Genomic DNA, 17,224 nt, shown 5'->3' with positions numbered 1-17,224 from the left:
TGTAGTCAGGAAGGATGTAGGTTCAGATTCCATCTCTGACACTAGTTCTATGACTACACGTAAGTCACTCCTATTTTTCCAAGCCTCAGTTTTCTCATCTGTAGATAGAGATGAGTATACCCCTAGAACTTACCTCACAGTCTGGTGTGAGGTTCAAATGAGAAAATGTATGTAAGGTGCATTGCAGAATTTAACTATGTAGCTACATAACACTATACAAATTGTTACCCAATGTCTCTCTTAAAACGTGGCTCTGACAACTTTATCACATTAGGTCTGAGAAGTGGAATTGCAATGCAGAGTAATACTCTTTAGTTTTGAAAGTTGTTTCTGGACCACCTAATTAGGGCAGGTAAGTCTGTTTATCATAGGATTACAGATGAAGAGAGGAAAGATTAAAGTTAGAGGGGAACTTAGAAGTCATCTAGGCCAGAAGTGTCAAACATGGGGTCAACACCAGAATACAGCCAGAACCAGATTAAAATGTAATTGGAAAATATTTAACAAAATAATAGAAAATATAATAGAATATAGATCATGTTAATATGTGGTTTTCTAAATCAATATGCAGCTGCTGGGATCTCATTTCTATTTGAACTCAGTGCTACTAATCTAGGCCAACACTGTATTTTATAGATGAAGAAACTGAGGACCAGAGTGTTTAAGTATCTTGCCCAGAAACACAGGTTACAGGTAGCAGAAATAAGATTTAAATTCGTGTCCTCTTATTCCAAATTCACTTTCCTCTCTGCTCTATGACACCTCCCTGAAGGCATCATGGAATAGGGGAGGAGAGCTCTGACTCTGAAGTTAGAAGAGGGACTTGAAACTCAGACTTTCAAACTCAAAGGGCATCCCTCTCCCCACTATAGCCTTTCATAATCAATCAGTCTATATTTATTGTGTTTGCTGTGTGTTGGCCACATTTTATAATGCTAGTACCTTGGTGATGACCACTAGAATAATAAAAAATGGATTTGAGGGGCATTGGGGGTGGTATAGAAGTGTGATTTTTATTGGCATAGAGAATTCCTGGTATGGAAATTCCACCTGCTAATTTAGATCAACAATTCCTCTAACTCATGGAGCTAGTTGTGTGGAGCTCTGAAAGATTTAAATAACAAACCCATAGTCAAACGACTAGTATGTGTCAGAAGCAGGACGCAGGGCTTCTTGACTTCAAGCTGAACTTTCTATTGGAGAAAGATTATTGCTCTTTAAAAAGTCATTCTTTGTAATTTATCCTGTCCAATAATGAATTTAATTACACTTAGCAACCTTTCCAATTTATTCATTAGCCAAACTAAGACTTCCTTACATCTTTTTTGGCATATTTATATAATAAGTGTAATTTATGTCTTCATTCTTCTATGAAGAGTCAATTGATACGTAATGGCAATGTCTCTTCCTTGTGGATCTGGGAAGAAAAAGAAATGACTTCCCCAGGGCAGAGCCTTCAGAAATTCAGAAACAATCCTACATGCTTGATTGAGAACATTTGAATTGTCCTCATTAGCCTGAGAGAGGACAGTGTTACACTTGGGAAACCTGAGAAGGCAGAACTCTGAGAAAGACACTGTTGTAAAAATGTGGACAAGTCATGCACATTCTTCCATGATTAGATTGTCAGCATAGACATTGTTTCTATTAAAAATGAAGTAGAACCTTCTAAGTTTAGTGGCTAAAATAAAGAAAAAGTACATAATGTATCCTGGTCATCAAGGACAGAAGAGCCTTGGTTAATGATATCCAACACCACAAAAAGATTCATGAATATGTGAGACATTTAAAAAAATTCAGTTTTCTTTTTCCATGAAAAGATCAGTTAAGAAAGCCTTCCATTGTCTTTTGGAAAATGTTCCATGAAATATTTATCCTGAAAGATCATGACCATGATTTCCTGCTAGGAAAAATAATTTATACATGATGTAGTATGCATCTACGTATATGTGTTTATTATATGGATATGTAAACATGGACATATATTCTGGAAAGAAGTTAAACCACAGGCAAAGCTGTCAGTCTTGTTTGCTGAATTTCAGATGTGTGTCTTCAGGCATTTTCTGTACATGAATCACAAGCTTCAGCGTAAAAGGAAGCTTAGGAAAAGCAGCTGAATTTATAGTCAACCTCAAAAAATAATGAATTTGCTGCCAATATTTGAAAACAGGTTGCTGTGTCATTTCTCAGAAGTTTCCCTGTTGGTTGCTGTTCAGTTTGTTGCTGGAAGCTGGTTTTTTTTAAGCCTTGAAATAGCAACTGATGAAACTCCTCCTTTCTTCTGTGTGGTAGATGTTTGTTCACATACTCACGCACATACTGGAACACAAAAATTTATGAGCCAATTTAAAAGAAAATATACTTGTCAACTTTTTATGTTTAGAACTCAATGTATATTTGTTGTTACTTATTCTTTAGATTTCCAGAATGGTGTTTCAATTGAGCAAAAGCAAAGTGGTGCTTTTTCAATCACTCTTCATTCTAGTTAGACTGTTGGGCGGGGGGGTTGTTTGGGGAGGGCTGTACATTAGAGGAGCATTTTGTGATCCTATTCATTCTCCATTCTGACAGAGAAGACATTGTTTGCTCACTGTAATGGACTTGGCAGGAATCTGTGCTGTGCATACAGAATCAGAAACTGTTAGACTAGAGAAGAATCTCCAGATTCTAAGCAGTGAATAAGCTGAGATTTCTCAAATATGTTTTTAATGGCTTCTTATTTCTGTAGAGAGAAGTCATAATTAGGTGGTGAAACATTTTTCCTTTTAAGTAATATTTTTCCCTACACTGCATTATGTATGTCTTACATGAAAAAATATGGCTACAATGGTGATATAGTTATCTAAAAATGGCCGCTAGAAATTCAAAGTTTCAGAGTTTGTAATGAAGACTTGATAATACTGGTGCTGCTAAAATTAGTCTATTTAATTTGACATGTGAGTCTCTCATCCCATATTTTCTATCTCAGACAGTTACTAGCTCTTTGTCCCTGGACTAGTTACTTAATCTAGGCTGTAGTTTCCTTATCCATATAATGGTATGTATTTCATAGAGTTGTTGTGAGGGTCCAGTATCTAGATTAGATAGATAGATAGATAGATAGATAGATAGATAGATAGATAGATAGATAGATAGATAGACAGATATAGATATGTATATGTATATATGTGTGTATGTGTATGTATGTATGTGTATAGGATAAATTTGAGATAATAAACAGAGAAAAGGCACTAACATTAAGGGGAATTAAGAAAGGCTTCTTATAGAGGTAAGGATTTTAGATAGAACTTGAAGAAGCCAGAAAACAGGGATGAATAGTGAGAGAATTTCATGCATGGGGAACAGCTAATGAAAATACTTATAGCCTGGTGATAGAGTCTCTTGTACAAGGAACAGCAAGGAAACCAATGTTGTTGAATCACAGAGTATGTGGGGTTATCTCCACATATTAAGATGTAAGATATAAAAATTCTAGATAAGGAGAAAGGAGCTAGGTTTTGAAGGGCTTTTAAAACCCAAACAGAGGGTTTCATATTTGATCCTGGAGGCAGTAAGGAAACACTGGAGTTGACTGAGTAGAGAGATGACATGGTCAGGCTTGAACTTGAAGGAGATCAATTTGGCTACTAAGGGTGGAGGATGGACTGGAATAAGGAGAGACTTGAGGCAAGGAGGCTAACCAGCAGAGTTCTGGCCTGATATGGTAAAGACCTGCACTGAGGTGGTGGCAGTGTCAAAGGAGAGAAGGTGTACATGAGAGATGTTACAGAGGTAGAAATTATAGACCTTGGCAACAGATGGAGTGTGTGTGGGGTATGTGAGAGAGAATAAGGAGTCAAAGCTAGCACCTAGGTTGTGAGCTGGCTGGTTGGAAGGATGATGATACTCATGGTAGTAATAAGGAAGATAGGAAGAGGGAAGGGTTTGGGGGAAGATTGTGAGTTTGGTTTTGGACATGTTGAGTTTAACCTGTCTATGGGACACCCCAGTTCAAGATGTCCAGTAGGCAGTTGGAGATGTGAGACTGGCAGTCAGGAAAGAGGTTAGAGCTGGACAAATAAATCTGAAAATTATTTATATAGAAATGATAAATGGAAGCTGTTGTGATCACCAAGCAAAAATAGTCTAAAAGAAGAAGAGAAGATGGCTGAGAACACTGACTTTTACAGACACTTAACCTTCAGCAAATGAAGAGCCCATAAAAAGACCAAGAAGAAGCAGTCAGATAAGTAGGAGGGGAATCAGGAGAAAATAGTGCCAAAAACAAAAACCTTGAGGAAAGAGAGCATCCAAGAGAAGAGAGTCATCAACAGTGCCACAGGCTGTAGAGAAATCAAAGATGGGAACTGAGAAAAAGCCATTAGATTTGATAACTAAGAGATCATTAGCAACTTTGGAGAGAGCAGTTTCAGTTGAATGGTGAGGTCAGAAGCCAGATTGCAGAGTTAAGAATTGAAGAAAAGGAAAATAGCAGTACCACTTTTAGACAGCCTTCTCAAAGGGAAGGAAGTAAAGATACAGGACAATAGGTATTGGGGATGGACATGCCAAGTGAGGGTTTTTGAGGATGGGAGAGAGATATGGATGTGTCTTAGGCAGTAGGGAAACAGGCAGAGAGGGAACAATTGAAGATTAGTACAAGGGAGCAGTCTACTGGAGAAGACAAGGTGGAGCAAGAACATTGTCCAAGTAGAGAGATTTTTCTTGGCGAGAAGAAGTATATAGGGGCATACTGCACATGCTACACATTAATTGACTCCATGAAAACTCAATTTCAGGAGAAACTGCAGCATGATATTAATTATAATTGGGAGCTATATTCCTGTGTAGCTTATAAAACTGGACTGTAGGAAATGAAAATGAATCTTTACAAAGACCCAAAACTATAATGAGAGGAAATTGGTCTACTTAGACACAGTAACAGATCTAAGGTATGGAGATTTAAGATGCATAATACTTGTACTACCTATCATACAGGGTTATTATGAGCAAAATCCTTTCAAGTTTATTGAGTGACATATAAACTTGAGTAGTTTGTTTTATCCAATAGAAGGGACCCTACAATTTTGTGGTGATTGAGTACTGAAAAATTGGATTTTTTTTCCTCTGGTTGTCAGGGCCAGAAGAAGAAGATAGGGAGAAAAGGCACCATTGAGCATATAGGGGATCCACCAAGAGTTGGCCATCTCAGGGAAGAGAAGCAGATGTGATGGGACCTCCCCTGGGGCCAAGAGAAGCACTTCTAAAAAATGAATGGTAGATGTAAAAAATTCACAAGCATCTTAGAAGAGCAGTGGGAAGATTCCTTATCAGGAATCTCATAACCTCTAGTTTTAGACATTGGTCAGTTGGCTGTTGTCCTTTGTTCTTGAAGAGCACTAAAATGATATCATTGTGTTAGAGTCTAGGTACGCTGTATCTGACTGTGGCTGATCAGACCAATACAAGCTTGGAAGGCTCTGCCAAAAGTCAGGTACATTGGGACATTGGGAACGGAGATGTCTCTACATTTGTGCATCTTACATTTCTTTTGAACTACTTCAATTCTGCTTTGCTCATAGAGCACAGTGCCTCCTTCTTTGATGTGGGCACGCCATGCTGAGCAGTCCTTTGCCAGTGTCTCCCATGACATGCAATCGATTCCATAGTTCTTCAGAGAGAACTTGAGAGTGAGGTAGAGATGAAAACTCATGAATTTGGATATTGTTTCTCCAAGAAGAAAATATATTGGTTATAGCTGGGCAATGTGTAACTAACCTATTGCTTCAGAGCAACAATGTCAACCTCAAAAGAATGGTGGGGCCACTGCACCATACTAAGGATCCCTACAGGCTGCATATCAACTTAGAAACTCGTACATGTTTATATGTTCCTTTTAAAATTTATTTATTTTGTTAAATATTTTCTAATTGTATTTTAATCTGGTTCAGGCCTCACTCAGGAGTACTGTGGGCTGTGTGCTAACCACAGGCTGAATTTTTGATACCCCTGCTCCAAAAGACCTAGAGGAATGTGAGAGTGCTGTGCCCCAGTGAACAATTTCTAAAGAGAGGGGTGATAGATCGTATATCAATAACATCTATTCTAAATCAATCTACCTCCTTCTTCAAGATGCCGGAGGGGCTACTATAAACAAAAGGTCAGAAGCTGAATTTATAGAAATTGATATAAACCCAAAGAACTAGGAGCCAAGAGTCTGGGACTCTCACTCAAAATGTACCAAGTATAGTATTCATTTTTCTTTTCTTATCCTTTCCTTTGGGCTTAGAAGCTGTTGAGTGGGAGGAGGTATCTTAATGCCTCGTTTTTTGTGCGTGAATGGAGCTGTTACTGGCAGGATAGGGTAATGTGAACTTCTGTATATTTTATTGGGGGATTAGCATTTTGTAGGCTCATGGATCAGAGAGGGACCTTTGGGATCATTCAGTCCAGCCCACACATTTTACCAGTAAAACTGAGACCAAGAGAGTTTAAGTGACTTGTCTAGTCACTAACATAGTAAGTGTCAGAGCTGAAATTTGAAACCCAGTATTTTGACTCCAAATCCAGTGTTTTATCCACAGAATCATGCTCCTTCACTCTCTGATGTTCCATCTGCAAAGGTGACCCAAGGCACCCAGGGACTATGCCAGTGGACTGTAAGCATAATGATGTTTACAGTAGACTGGAAGCATAATAATGTAGTCTTGTGACCTTGAGCTCCAGCTTCTCTATCAAAAAGGCAGATCAGCTACTGTTCTCAGTCTCAGAGATCTTGTGGATATACCTTGGGCAGAACTGAACTGGTTTCAGAAGGTTCAGCAAAAGAGTAGAGAACCCCTGACTTAGGGGGTAGTATGCCACTGTGATACAAAAATTCTTAATCTATATCTACAGTTAGATTTCTGGGAATCTGTTAATTTAGATTGGGGGGGGGAATTACATCTCAATTTCATTATTATTGGTTTTCCTTGTAATTCTATGTGTTTTATTTTATGCATTTAAAAATAGGATCCTTAAACTCCACTCCAGTGCTACAGGGATCAATGATACACAATGGTCAAGAACTCCTTGACATGCTTTGTATGCCAATACTATTTCAGTAACATGTTTAAAGTGAAGAAATGCATTCAGAGCTCCAACTCAGAGTACCAGGGACACATCTGACCCTGATGCAATCCTGAAAACAACATTAGGAACTCCTCTCTCCATTCCACTTTCCTCCTCAAGGGAGTGTCAACCCCTCACTCCAAGTCATTGTTGATTTGTGATTCCAGGCATGGCATCTGGAAGAATGTGGCCTGGAAAGAGGAAAGAGAAAACTGGGGTGAGATTGATATGAAGAACTCTAGGGGCCGATACCTGCTGCCATCATAACCACCCCAGGGACACTCCTTAGTATAGGCCAACTTCCCCCTTGGCCACTTTCTTTTCTCCTTGCTCTTTGCTTCTTACTAGAGTTTCTCCCCTTTAGCCTATAGGAGAAGAATTGCACCTTTTTTTTCCTTCCCATTTAGACCCTGTAGGGAAAGAAAAAGAAATACACAAATGATGATGAATTTCTAAATATGCAGAGAATAAAATTCATCCATGTTTCAGAGGCATACTAAAAGTTAGATTTCCTGCACCTTTTGTTACAGAAATGTGGGTGCATAATTTATATTGAGAAAGCAGGATGGACCTCTTTTTTGGAAGGTGAGGATGGGAGAGATTCTAGCTCTGTCTTTGCCATAAATTAACTATGTGACTTTGTCTCTTTCTCCCCAAGTCAACTGCTCTTGATGACTTCATTATTTCTGTCAATGGAACACCTATACATTCAGATACCCAAGTTCAACAACCTCTGTTAACCTTTAACTTTTCCCTCTCCCAGATCTCCCACATCTTGTCAATTAAGTCCTTTCAACTATCTTTCAGATCCACCCCCTTATTTCTATTCTTACTGCTACCATCTTAGTACAGATCCTTATTATTGATGCATTAGCCTCCTAACTAGCCTCTTTGTCTCCAGTCTCTCCCTGTTCCTGTCTGCCTTTCACACCACTGGCAGAATAACCTTCCTTACGTATGGATCTGATCATGTTGTTCTTGTACTCAAAACCTTTCAGTGGTCTTCTGTTTCTTACTGAAAAAGGTCCAGACTCAGCCTGGAAGACTAGCACTTTACATATATCCATCAAAACCTGAAAGGATTCGGTGCTCGGTTCAAAAGCAGAGTAAGTAAAAGATCCAAATGACTTGAGGAACTTTTTTACATGGTTCCAGCAACCTTCCCAATCTCCAATTGTCCCATGTCTACCCTCAACGGCTATTTTCTTAGCCATTTCCAAGACTAACAAGAGCTGGATCACAATTATTGACCTAGACCACAACTGCTTGATGCGACTCCCTTCCATGTGCCCTATAACCAAACAAAACCAGGAATGTCATCGTTCTGATGTCTTGCTTTTGTATCTTTGTTCATTCCATCCCTTGTACTGCCCTTTCCACTTGTCTCGGCCCTTTAAAATTCTTCCCATCCTTCAAGTCCACCTTAATATCCCCATCTCCATGAAATCCATCCTTTTCTACCCAGTAAAGAATGATTGTTTTTTTCTTCCTCAGACCTTTCATCTCACTATATATCTCACATCTTTGTACTCTCTCTGAATAGTCTATTCATTCTATTCATCATTTATTACATACTTTAAAAGAAAAGCTAGTTGTATATAATAGAGATTTGTATTTTCACATACAATCTTTTTTCTCTTCTATTTTGTATGTTGAAATGCTCATTTTATTTGGTAAGTTAAATTAAAATTCTTTTCATTATTATAGTTATTATAGCTACTGTATAGCCATTGTATGTTTACGTACTTCTTGTGACCTAAACTGCAATCAGATTGTAAATTTCATGACCGCAGAGAGAATGCTTCATTATCACTGGAGCTTCATCCATTGCCTTGCCAAATGTTTTGCACATACTTCAGTATTTTAGGAATATATGATTTCAGTATTGACAGGAAGAACGTGTGCACTTCTGAAACTACAGAAGTCTGTGCTAATTATGGCTGCAATAGCATTATGTCAATTGCGCCAAGTCAGATGATGGCAGAACTTCAGCAAACTGGGTTGTCCCATTTTCTCTACAATCTACAGATAGTATCTGCAAAAATATCTCTGTTTCCTATAGTATCAATATAAATGAAACATAAAGGACCATGAAATCTCTCTAGAGTTCCTTGTTATTATGGAGAGCATGACAGGAACAAAGTTGTTTTCCCTTGCCTTCAATCCTTATATAACATTGTTTATAAAGGGTTCATCTAATATGGAATTGTTTTCATCCTGAGAGTGAATTGCCATAGACATCCTTCTACTGATGCAGGTTACAACCATGCTGTGACGTGGTAGAAGGCAGCTACATGGTATGAAGGGTCGAGCACTGGGGTTGGAATCAGGAAGACTCATCTTCCTGAGTTCAAATCTGGCCTCAAACACTTAATAACTGTGTGAGCCTAGGCAAGACACTTAACCCTGTTTGTCTCCATTTGCTATTTCTATTTCCTATCTGAGTTGAAAAAGGAAATGGCAAACCACTCTAAAATCTTTGCCAAGAAAACTCTAAAAAGGGGGTTCTAAAGATTTGGACAAAACTGAAATGACCCAACCATTTTTGCACAGCTTAATAGATGGTCTTCAAAAGTCACTGTCCCAAAAAACAACAAAATACACAAACAAAAAAACACAACCAGACAACATAGACCTCTCCAAATGTAATTAAACTAGTTTTAGAACCATAGATATATGGTTGTTCCATACTTTGTAAGTAATAGGTAAGCAATGAGAGGCAGTGTATACAGTGAATAAAAAGCTGGTCTTGGAGTCAGGAAAACTGAAATCAAGTTCCACTTCTGATCCATACATATATACCAACATGTGACCCTAGGCAAGTCATATAACCCTCAGTTAGTCAGTACTTTGAGGCCCAAGTTGCAGAAGAGTTAGATGTTCTGCATTGCTAGAGAAAATTCCCTTCCCAATGTAGTCACATTTGGAATCAACAACAATCTAATAAAAATCATGGCTAAATGGCCTCATATGGAATGAAGGAGTTGGACTACAGTCAGGGTTGGGAAACCCGTGGCCTCAAAGCCACGTGTGACCCTCTAATTCTTCAGTGTGGCCATTTGATTGAATCCAGACTTCACACAACAAGTTTGGATTCAATCAAAGGGCTACACTTGAGGACCTAGAGGGCCACATGTGTCCTTAAGGCCATAGGTTCCCCAACCCTGGACTAAATAATCTCTTGACTCCCTGAGAACTAGAAGCTCTGTTAGACATAGAAATCCTAATGTTATCTAAGTTTATTAGAAGGGACAAGGACTGAGAATGTTACCCCTAGGATGAGGACCAGATTAGCTACAGGAGAGATGAAAGACTCACAAGCTACCCTACTCAGCATTGGTTCAGAGTAAGAAACAGAATCCAGGAAGTCAGTCACAAGCAGCCATTTATTTGGTCTGCAGTGGAAAGAGATGACGCAGGGCCTAGCATATTGTAAAATAGATAATATTGAGTACCAATAATATACCATTTGAACAGATTAAAAAACAGCAAACCACCCTTCTTCTTTTCTGAGTCAACATCATCCTAACATCCACTGTACATAGTTTCCTGTCCTTAGAGAGCAATCTGTGAAAAACGATGATGTGTCAGATTCTCCTCAAACATGCCTACCTTGCAGTTTGTCATAAGAATTTCGGTGCTACTTATATTCTCTTTCTGTCATGTAGGATATGATTAGAAAATTTTTTCTTAAGGTCCTATACATAAACTAGTAGCATTTATAGACTAAGCATTGCGCTATTTTATAATGATAATAAGACTTGTATGTAAGACAACCCATTTTTCTTATGCTATTCAATTTTCTTGAACTTTCCATTCATTGTATGCATAGACACTGGGGCATTAATCCTGTCATCTTCACTGATATGTGTGTGAAGTTATGACTGCTGACTTTACTCTTTGCCATTCCTAGAAGCAAACAAACATTTATTTCAATTTTTCTCACATTGATTTTACTTAATCCTAACAATCCTAATCTGTTTTTGGTTATTTAAATCAGCATGGCATTTCCTAGTGATACTACTTTTCTTTTCTTCACCTTTCACTACCTTAAGCCTATCAGTCATCAATGCTGATTAAGTTACACAGGGAAAAAGAAAAGTGTAAAGTAATTTCTGCTTGCGGCTATAAGGGAATGTATATCCAGATAGATGAAGAATTCTTTCCATCTAGTGATTTGTATAAAAAAAGCTAAGAAATTTCCAAGTGAATTATTTCTGGCTTTGACATTAAAATTTGAGGGGAAAAAAAACCTTTTGTACTAGAATATCAATACCAAAGAACTGTTTGACAACTTGTACAACATTGCTAGTGTTTGGATTTTGTTATTTATCATAGAGCATGAAGCAAGATAAAGTATTTGGTGCCTCTTGAAGAAATACAACTGCTTAACATTCCCTTTTCTAACCTAACATTCATTCAGAGTAAAAATGAGTCAGCCTTATTACAAATGTATTTTATACAAATATTGGCAGGAAGCCAATATTTGCACTTGTAAAAATAAATAATAAAACAATTTTCAACATTATTGAGTTTCTCTAGGCAACTGGCTTCTGGATTCTGTCTTCCACTTTCCCACACACTGCTGAGCTTCCTTGCTTCCGTCTTATTGGTCCATCCTGAAATTAGATAGCTGATGGATTGCTTTTTCTTCCATTGGCATTCTCTTTCTGACATACATTTCACTGATCAACAGCATTTCTACATTAGGTTATTGACTAATGATTGAAGTCATAGAATTATACTGTTTAAGAATTTATAGGCTTTTTCCTTACACTGTCTAAATACTAGAGGAAGGAATCTCTCCACTAGTACCTAAGCAGTCTTACTTTTCACTTTGCAGAGTGATGAACAAAACACAAACACTAAAGTTATGTGGTAAACATAATCAGTACTTTTTTTGATGCAATAAATGTACACAATTGACTCCTATTCTGTAAGAGCATTAAAGGATTGATGGTTATTCCTCTAAATTGATGTTAAAATAATGCTACATTATAAAGTCTTTTCAGAAATGTCATCATTTGTCTGACTAAGAACAAAACCACCTGGAGCCTGTAAACCTGCCTGTCACTTCCTGAAACTTCTTAGGAACACATAAAGCATATAAGACTTTGTAGAATTGTTTAATACATCTTAACACCTGCAGTTACTATAGGTGACAGCTACCAAGTGCCATGATACAACACCACCACTGTGACTGTAACTGATTTCTTTATCACTTATGTAGATCACATTGTAGTACAAAAGATTGGGGTTTTTCTCCAAAATTTAATATGAAAGCCAGGAATAATTCACTTGGAAATTTTGCAACTTATTATATACAGTTAGCTAGATGGAAAGAATTCTTCTGTCTGGATATATTTTCCATTAACAACACAAGCAGAAACTGTTTTATGCTTTTCTCCTTCACTTTGTAACTTAGTCAACATGGTCAAGACTATCATCTTTAAGCTAAGATCAGACTTTCCAAATAGGAGATGATTATCAGAGAGATAATTAACATACCATATTAAGACTAGTACATTATTATCTTTTAAAAATTGTTAAAGGCATTCATTCCTTGGCATAACTAAAAAAAAAAAAAAAGATGTAAGAGACATGAATAAACAAATTCCCCAAACCTTTCCATTATCAACTGAAAATTTGGGTTGGTATAGTTTGCTAATTGGCCAGCATTTTTTTTCACTCTAAATTTTCAGATATTATCCTGTCTTCCTTGTTCAACAACATGCTCACAGAATTTATGACATATTAAAGGTACCATTAAGTCATATTTCAGTTGAACGCATCCCAAGGTCTGGAATATTCTTCATAGCAACTGGGGTAGAAATATAGATTTTCTGACACCATTCGTCCCAAGCTGTCCTAGAATTGGTTGGAATTGTTAACCTGAAATGTGTCAAACTAGCTTTTCCTTAGTTGGAGTTATTAAAAACCATTTTATCTATTTTTCAGAAAAGTAGCATTTCCAGAAAGACATCCTAGATAAATTAGGAACAAGTTTCTTATTGGTCAGAATTTGTACTTTAAGGAGGAAAAAAGTCTGGTTTCAGATCAATGAAATGCTATCGTTTGTAAAGGAAGTGAAAGAGAATATATAGAAATGTTTTGGTGCTGTAGTTAATGGTATGTATGATGCAGTTTTTAACATTAAAAAAATATTCAATTTTTTTCAGCACATTTGAATGATTGGATTCTATCAAAGGAAAGATTACATGAATTCAGCTTCCCAAAACAACACTGCTGATTGGTAAGAGTCACATATATATCAATAAATTGATAGCAATTGTTACACTGTCATCTGTGATAACTATGATCATAATGTTCTAGTATGTATGGTAAGTCAAGTCAACCAACATTTATTAACTACCTGCTATATGCCAGGCGCTGTTCTAAGTTCTGGGAACACAACCCCCTTCACCCACCGCAACAGAACAGTCTTTTCTGTCAGAGAGCTCATAGTCCAATAAACGAGATGACATGCAAACAATTATTACAAAATATATATGGAATAAACTGAAGATAACTTCAGAGGGAAAGAACAAGGCAAAAGAAGCCTGAGTAAGGCTTCTTGATTTGTGTGTACCTATCTAACAAAATAATATTTCTAGTAAATTAGATTCTAAAAATCAGTATTTCATGCTAACAAGCTTTTTATATCATATGATACATAGTACTAAAAAATGTAGTACATTTATTAATAATGAATAAAATCCATAGTACTTTAAGTGATATTTTAATTTTGTCCCTAATAAAAGTTTATATGCCTAATTATACCACATGATCATTAGGCCTCACCAAATACTATTTAGGGGAGCCGAATGTTGACTTTGTGTTCGTATATAAGTAAGGAATCATTCAACTGACTGTATTTTCTCAATTGATTTTAAGCCTGTCATTCTCCAGTAGGAGAGACAATCCACATAGATTATTTCATCCCTGAGTTTTGATTATAGGCAGAGCAAAAAAAGAAAGTATGGATAATGTAAATAAGCTTGACAGTGAGAGCTTTGAAGCAGAATAACTGGAGAGTGATGTGTGTTGATGGGAGATGAGGATGGGGATGTTTTAGGGTAGGAGTGGGGAGCTTATGTCAAGTCCACATGTGGCCTTCTAGGTCCTTGGATGCATCCTTTTGACTGAGTTCAAGTTTTACAGAACAAATCCTTTTATTAAGGAGATTTGTTCTATGAAGTTTGGATTCAGTCAAAGGGCCGCACTTGAGGTCCTAGGGAGCCGCATGTGGTCTCTAGGTGACAGGTTCCCCACCTCTGTAGAATATAAGCTATTTATAGCCACTTCTGTCAAATTCTTAGTAATTAGGAAGCTAAGTCCAATGAGAAGGAAAATGATTGTAGACATGATGAAGTCAAGAATATGAAGAAAGAAGTTTTTCTTTGCCCTAAATCTCCATCTCACAAATGCTGAGTTAGAATTAGGTAGTTAGTCCAAAAGCAGTTCAGGAAAAAATCATCCTCCGTGTAGTAATGCTCTGCCTTAATTTGGTACAAGCAATGTTTCACACCTACTTAAATCCTTTGATGGATTCATGAGTTCAGTGGTGTTGGTATTCCCTTCACCATGCAGGTGGCAATCCCTCCCAGGCTTCTAATCCTGTGCAGTTCTTATGCATATATTTCTGTAAATCCTTTGAAAAAATCTACTGAATATTTTGAAGGCCATTTCTGTAGTCCTTTTAATATCTTTATGGCATCAGTATTTTTGAAAAATTGTTAGTTCCAAATTTTTCTCCCTCCCTCTTCCCTTCCTCTCTTCTTAAAATGATATCTTAAAAATAATTTTATTTAGGTTATACATGCACTATCATGTTATACATTTCTATATTAGTCACAGTTGTGAAAGAAGAAACAGATCAAAAGGGAAAAAAAACATGAAAAAGAATAAAGTAAATGAAAAAAAGGATGCTTCATTCTGCATTCAGAGTCCATCAGTTCTTTATCTGGATGTCGAGAGCATTTTCCTTCATGAGTCCCTTGTACTTGTCTTGGATCATTGTGTGCTGAGAAAAGCTGAGTCATTCATAGTTGGCCATTACACAGTTTTGCTGTTCTTGGTTCTGCTCATTTCATTTTGTATCAGTTTGTACAAGTCTTTTCAGGTCTTTCTGAAATTTTCCTGTCCATTATTTCTTATTGCACGATAGTATTCCATTACATTCATATACCACGATTTGTTCAGCCATTCCCTAATTGATGGGTGTCCCCTCAGTTTCCAATATTTTGCCACCACAAAAAGTGCTGCTATAAATATTTTTGCACGTGTAGGTCCTTTTCCCTTTTTTATAATTTCTTTGAAATACAGACCCAGTAGAGGTATTACTGGATCAAATGGTATACACAGTTTTGTAACCCTTTGGGCATAGTTCCAAATTGCTTTCAGAATGGTTGAATCAGTTCACAACTCCACCAATAGTGCATTAATGTTACAATTTTCCCACATACTCTTCAACATTTATCATTTTTGTTTTTGTCACATTAGCCAATCTCATACATGTGAGGTGGCATGTCTGAGTTGTTTTAATTTGCATTTCTCTAATCAAAAGCAATTTAGAACATTTCTTCATGTGTCTATAGATAGCTTTGATTTCTTCATCTGAAAACTGCCTATTCATATCCTTTGACCATTTATCAACTGGGGAATAACTTATATTCTTGTAATCGGTCCTCTATATATTTGAGGAATGAGACCTTTATCAGAGACACTTGCTGTACAGATTGTTTCCCTGCTTTCTGCTTTCCTTCTAATCTTGACAGCATTGGTTTTGTTTGTGCAAAAGCCTTTCATTGTATCCTATGCACTTAGAATAGTGCCTGGCACATAGTAGCTACTTAATAAATGCTCGCTTACTTTACAGTAGAACATGATCTCTGGCAAGATCTCTCAAGATGTCATGACTTCAGGTCTGAGTCTCGTGACAGATGATATTTCTGTCATTCAAAGACCAGCCCAGCCAAGTTTGAAGACAACCATCACAATATGTTTAGCCACCAAGTGACGGATTTCTTTGACCACACTTTTTTTTTTAATTTTAAATTATTTTATTTGTTTTCAGTTTTCTACAATCACTTCCACATATCTGAGATTTTTCCCCTCTCACTCTCTTCTTCCCCTCCACCGTCCCCACTCCCTCCCTGAGATGGTGTGCAATCTTATATAAGTTCTACACATACATTCCTATGAAATGCATTTTCACCATAGTCATATTGTATAGAAGAATTAAAATGAATGGGAGAAACCATAAAACAAAACAAAACAGAAGAGAAAATGGTCTACTTCATTCTGCAATGCAATTCCATGGTTCTTTCTCTGGATGTGGAAGGCGTTTTGCCTCAAGAGTTCATTGGGAATTTTTTAGGTCCTTATATTGCTGTGAAGGACTAAGTCGACCAGAAAAATTCCTCACACACTGTGGTTGTTGCTGTGTACAAAATTCTTCTGGTTTTGCTCCTTTCACTCAGCATCAGTTCATATAAGTCCTTCCAGGTCTCTCTGAAGTCTTCCTGTTCATCATTTCTTATAGCACAATAGTATTCTATGACATTCACATACCATAACTTGTTCAGCCATTCCCCAATTGATGGGCATTCCCTTGATTTCCAGGTTTTGGCCACCACAGAAAAGTGCTGCTATAAATGTTTTTGTACATGTGGGACCCTTTCCCATTTCTGTGATTTCTTTGGGATATAGTCCCAGAAGCGATATTGCTGGGTCAAAGAGTATGCACATTTTTGTAGCCCTTTGGGCATAGTTCCAAATTGCTCTCCAAAATAGTTGAATCAGCTCACAGCTCCACCAACAATGAATCAGTGTTCTAACTCTCCCACATCTTCTCTAACATTTATCATCTTCCTGTTTTATCATGTTAGCCAATTTGATATGTGTGATGTGGTACTTGACCATACTTTTTCATGAGGACCTTTTACTATTGGGATCTTCCTCAGTATTGGAAGTAACCACAATGATAAACCCACTTACATTTTAAAAATAATTAAAGTGTTTTATCCCACAGTGTAATTTAAAATAAATACACTGCAAAGTTTCTAGAGGTTACATTAGTAACAATAGCTTCTTGTGGGAGATTTTAATTGGCCTAACATTAAACGTTGATAGG

At 37.1% G+C, this 17,224-nt stretch overlaps 1 protein-coding gene across 3 annotated transcripts in view; it reads left to right on the top strand.

Annotated features, from left to right (window-relative positions):
• PAG1 (phosphoprotein membrane anchor with glycosphingolipid microdomains 1) overlaps positions 1-17,224 on the top strand; it is a 234,065-nt gene that overhangs the window by 134,482 nt on the left and 82,359 nt on the right. For all 3 annotated transcript variants that reach the window (XM_072604962.1, XM_072604963.1, XM_072604964.1), the window contains one exon: positions 13,269-13,342. The gene's annotated coding sequence lies outside the window, so the exon portion shown is untranslated. The remainder of the gene's footprint in view (positions 1-13,268; positions 13,343-17,224) is intronic.

The sequence above is a fragment of the Notamacropus eugenii genome, chromosome 4 (assembly GCF_028372415.1).
Source record: "Notamacropus eugenii isolate mMacEug1 chromosome 4, mMacEug1.pri_v2, whole genome shotgun sequence".
NCBI lineage: Eukaryota > Metazoa > Chordata > Mammalia > Diprotodontia > Macropodidae > Notamacropus > Notamacropus eugenii.
Note: the sequence above shows the minus strand (reverse complement) of the source record. Positions and strands in the feature narration are given on the sequence as shown.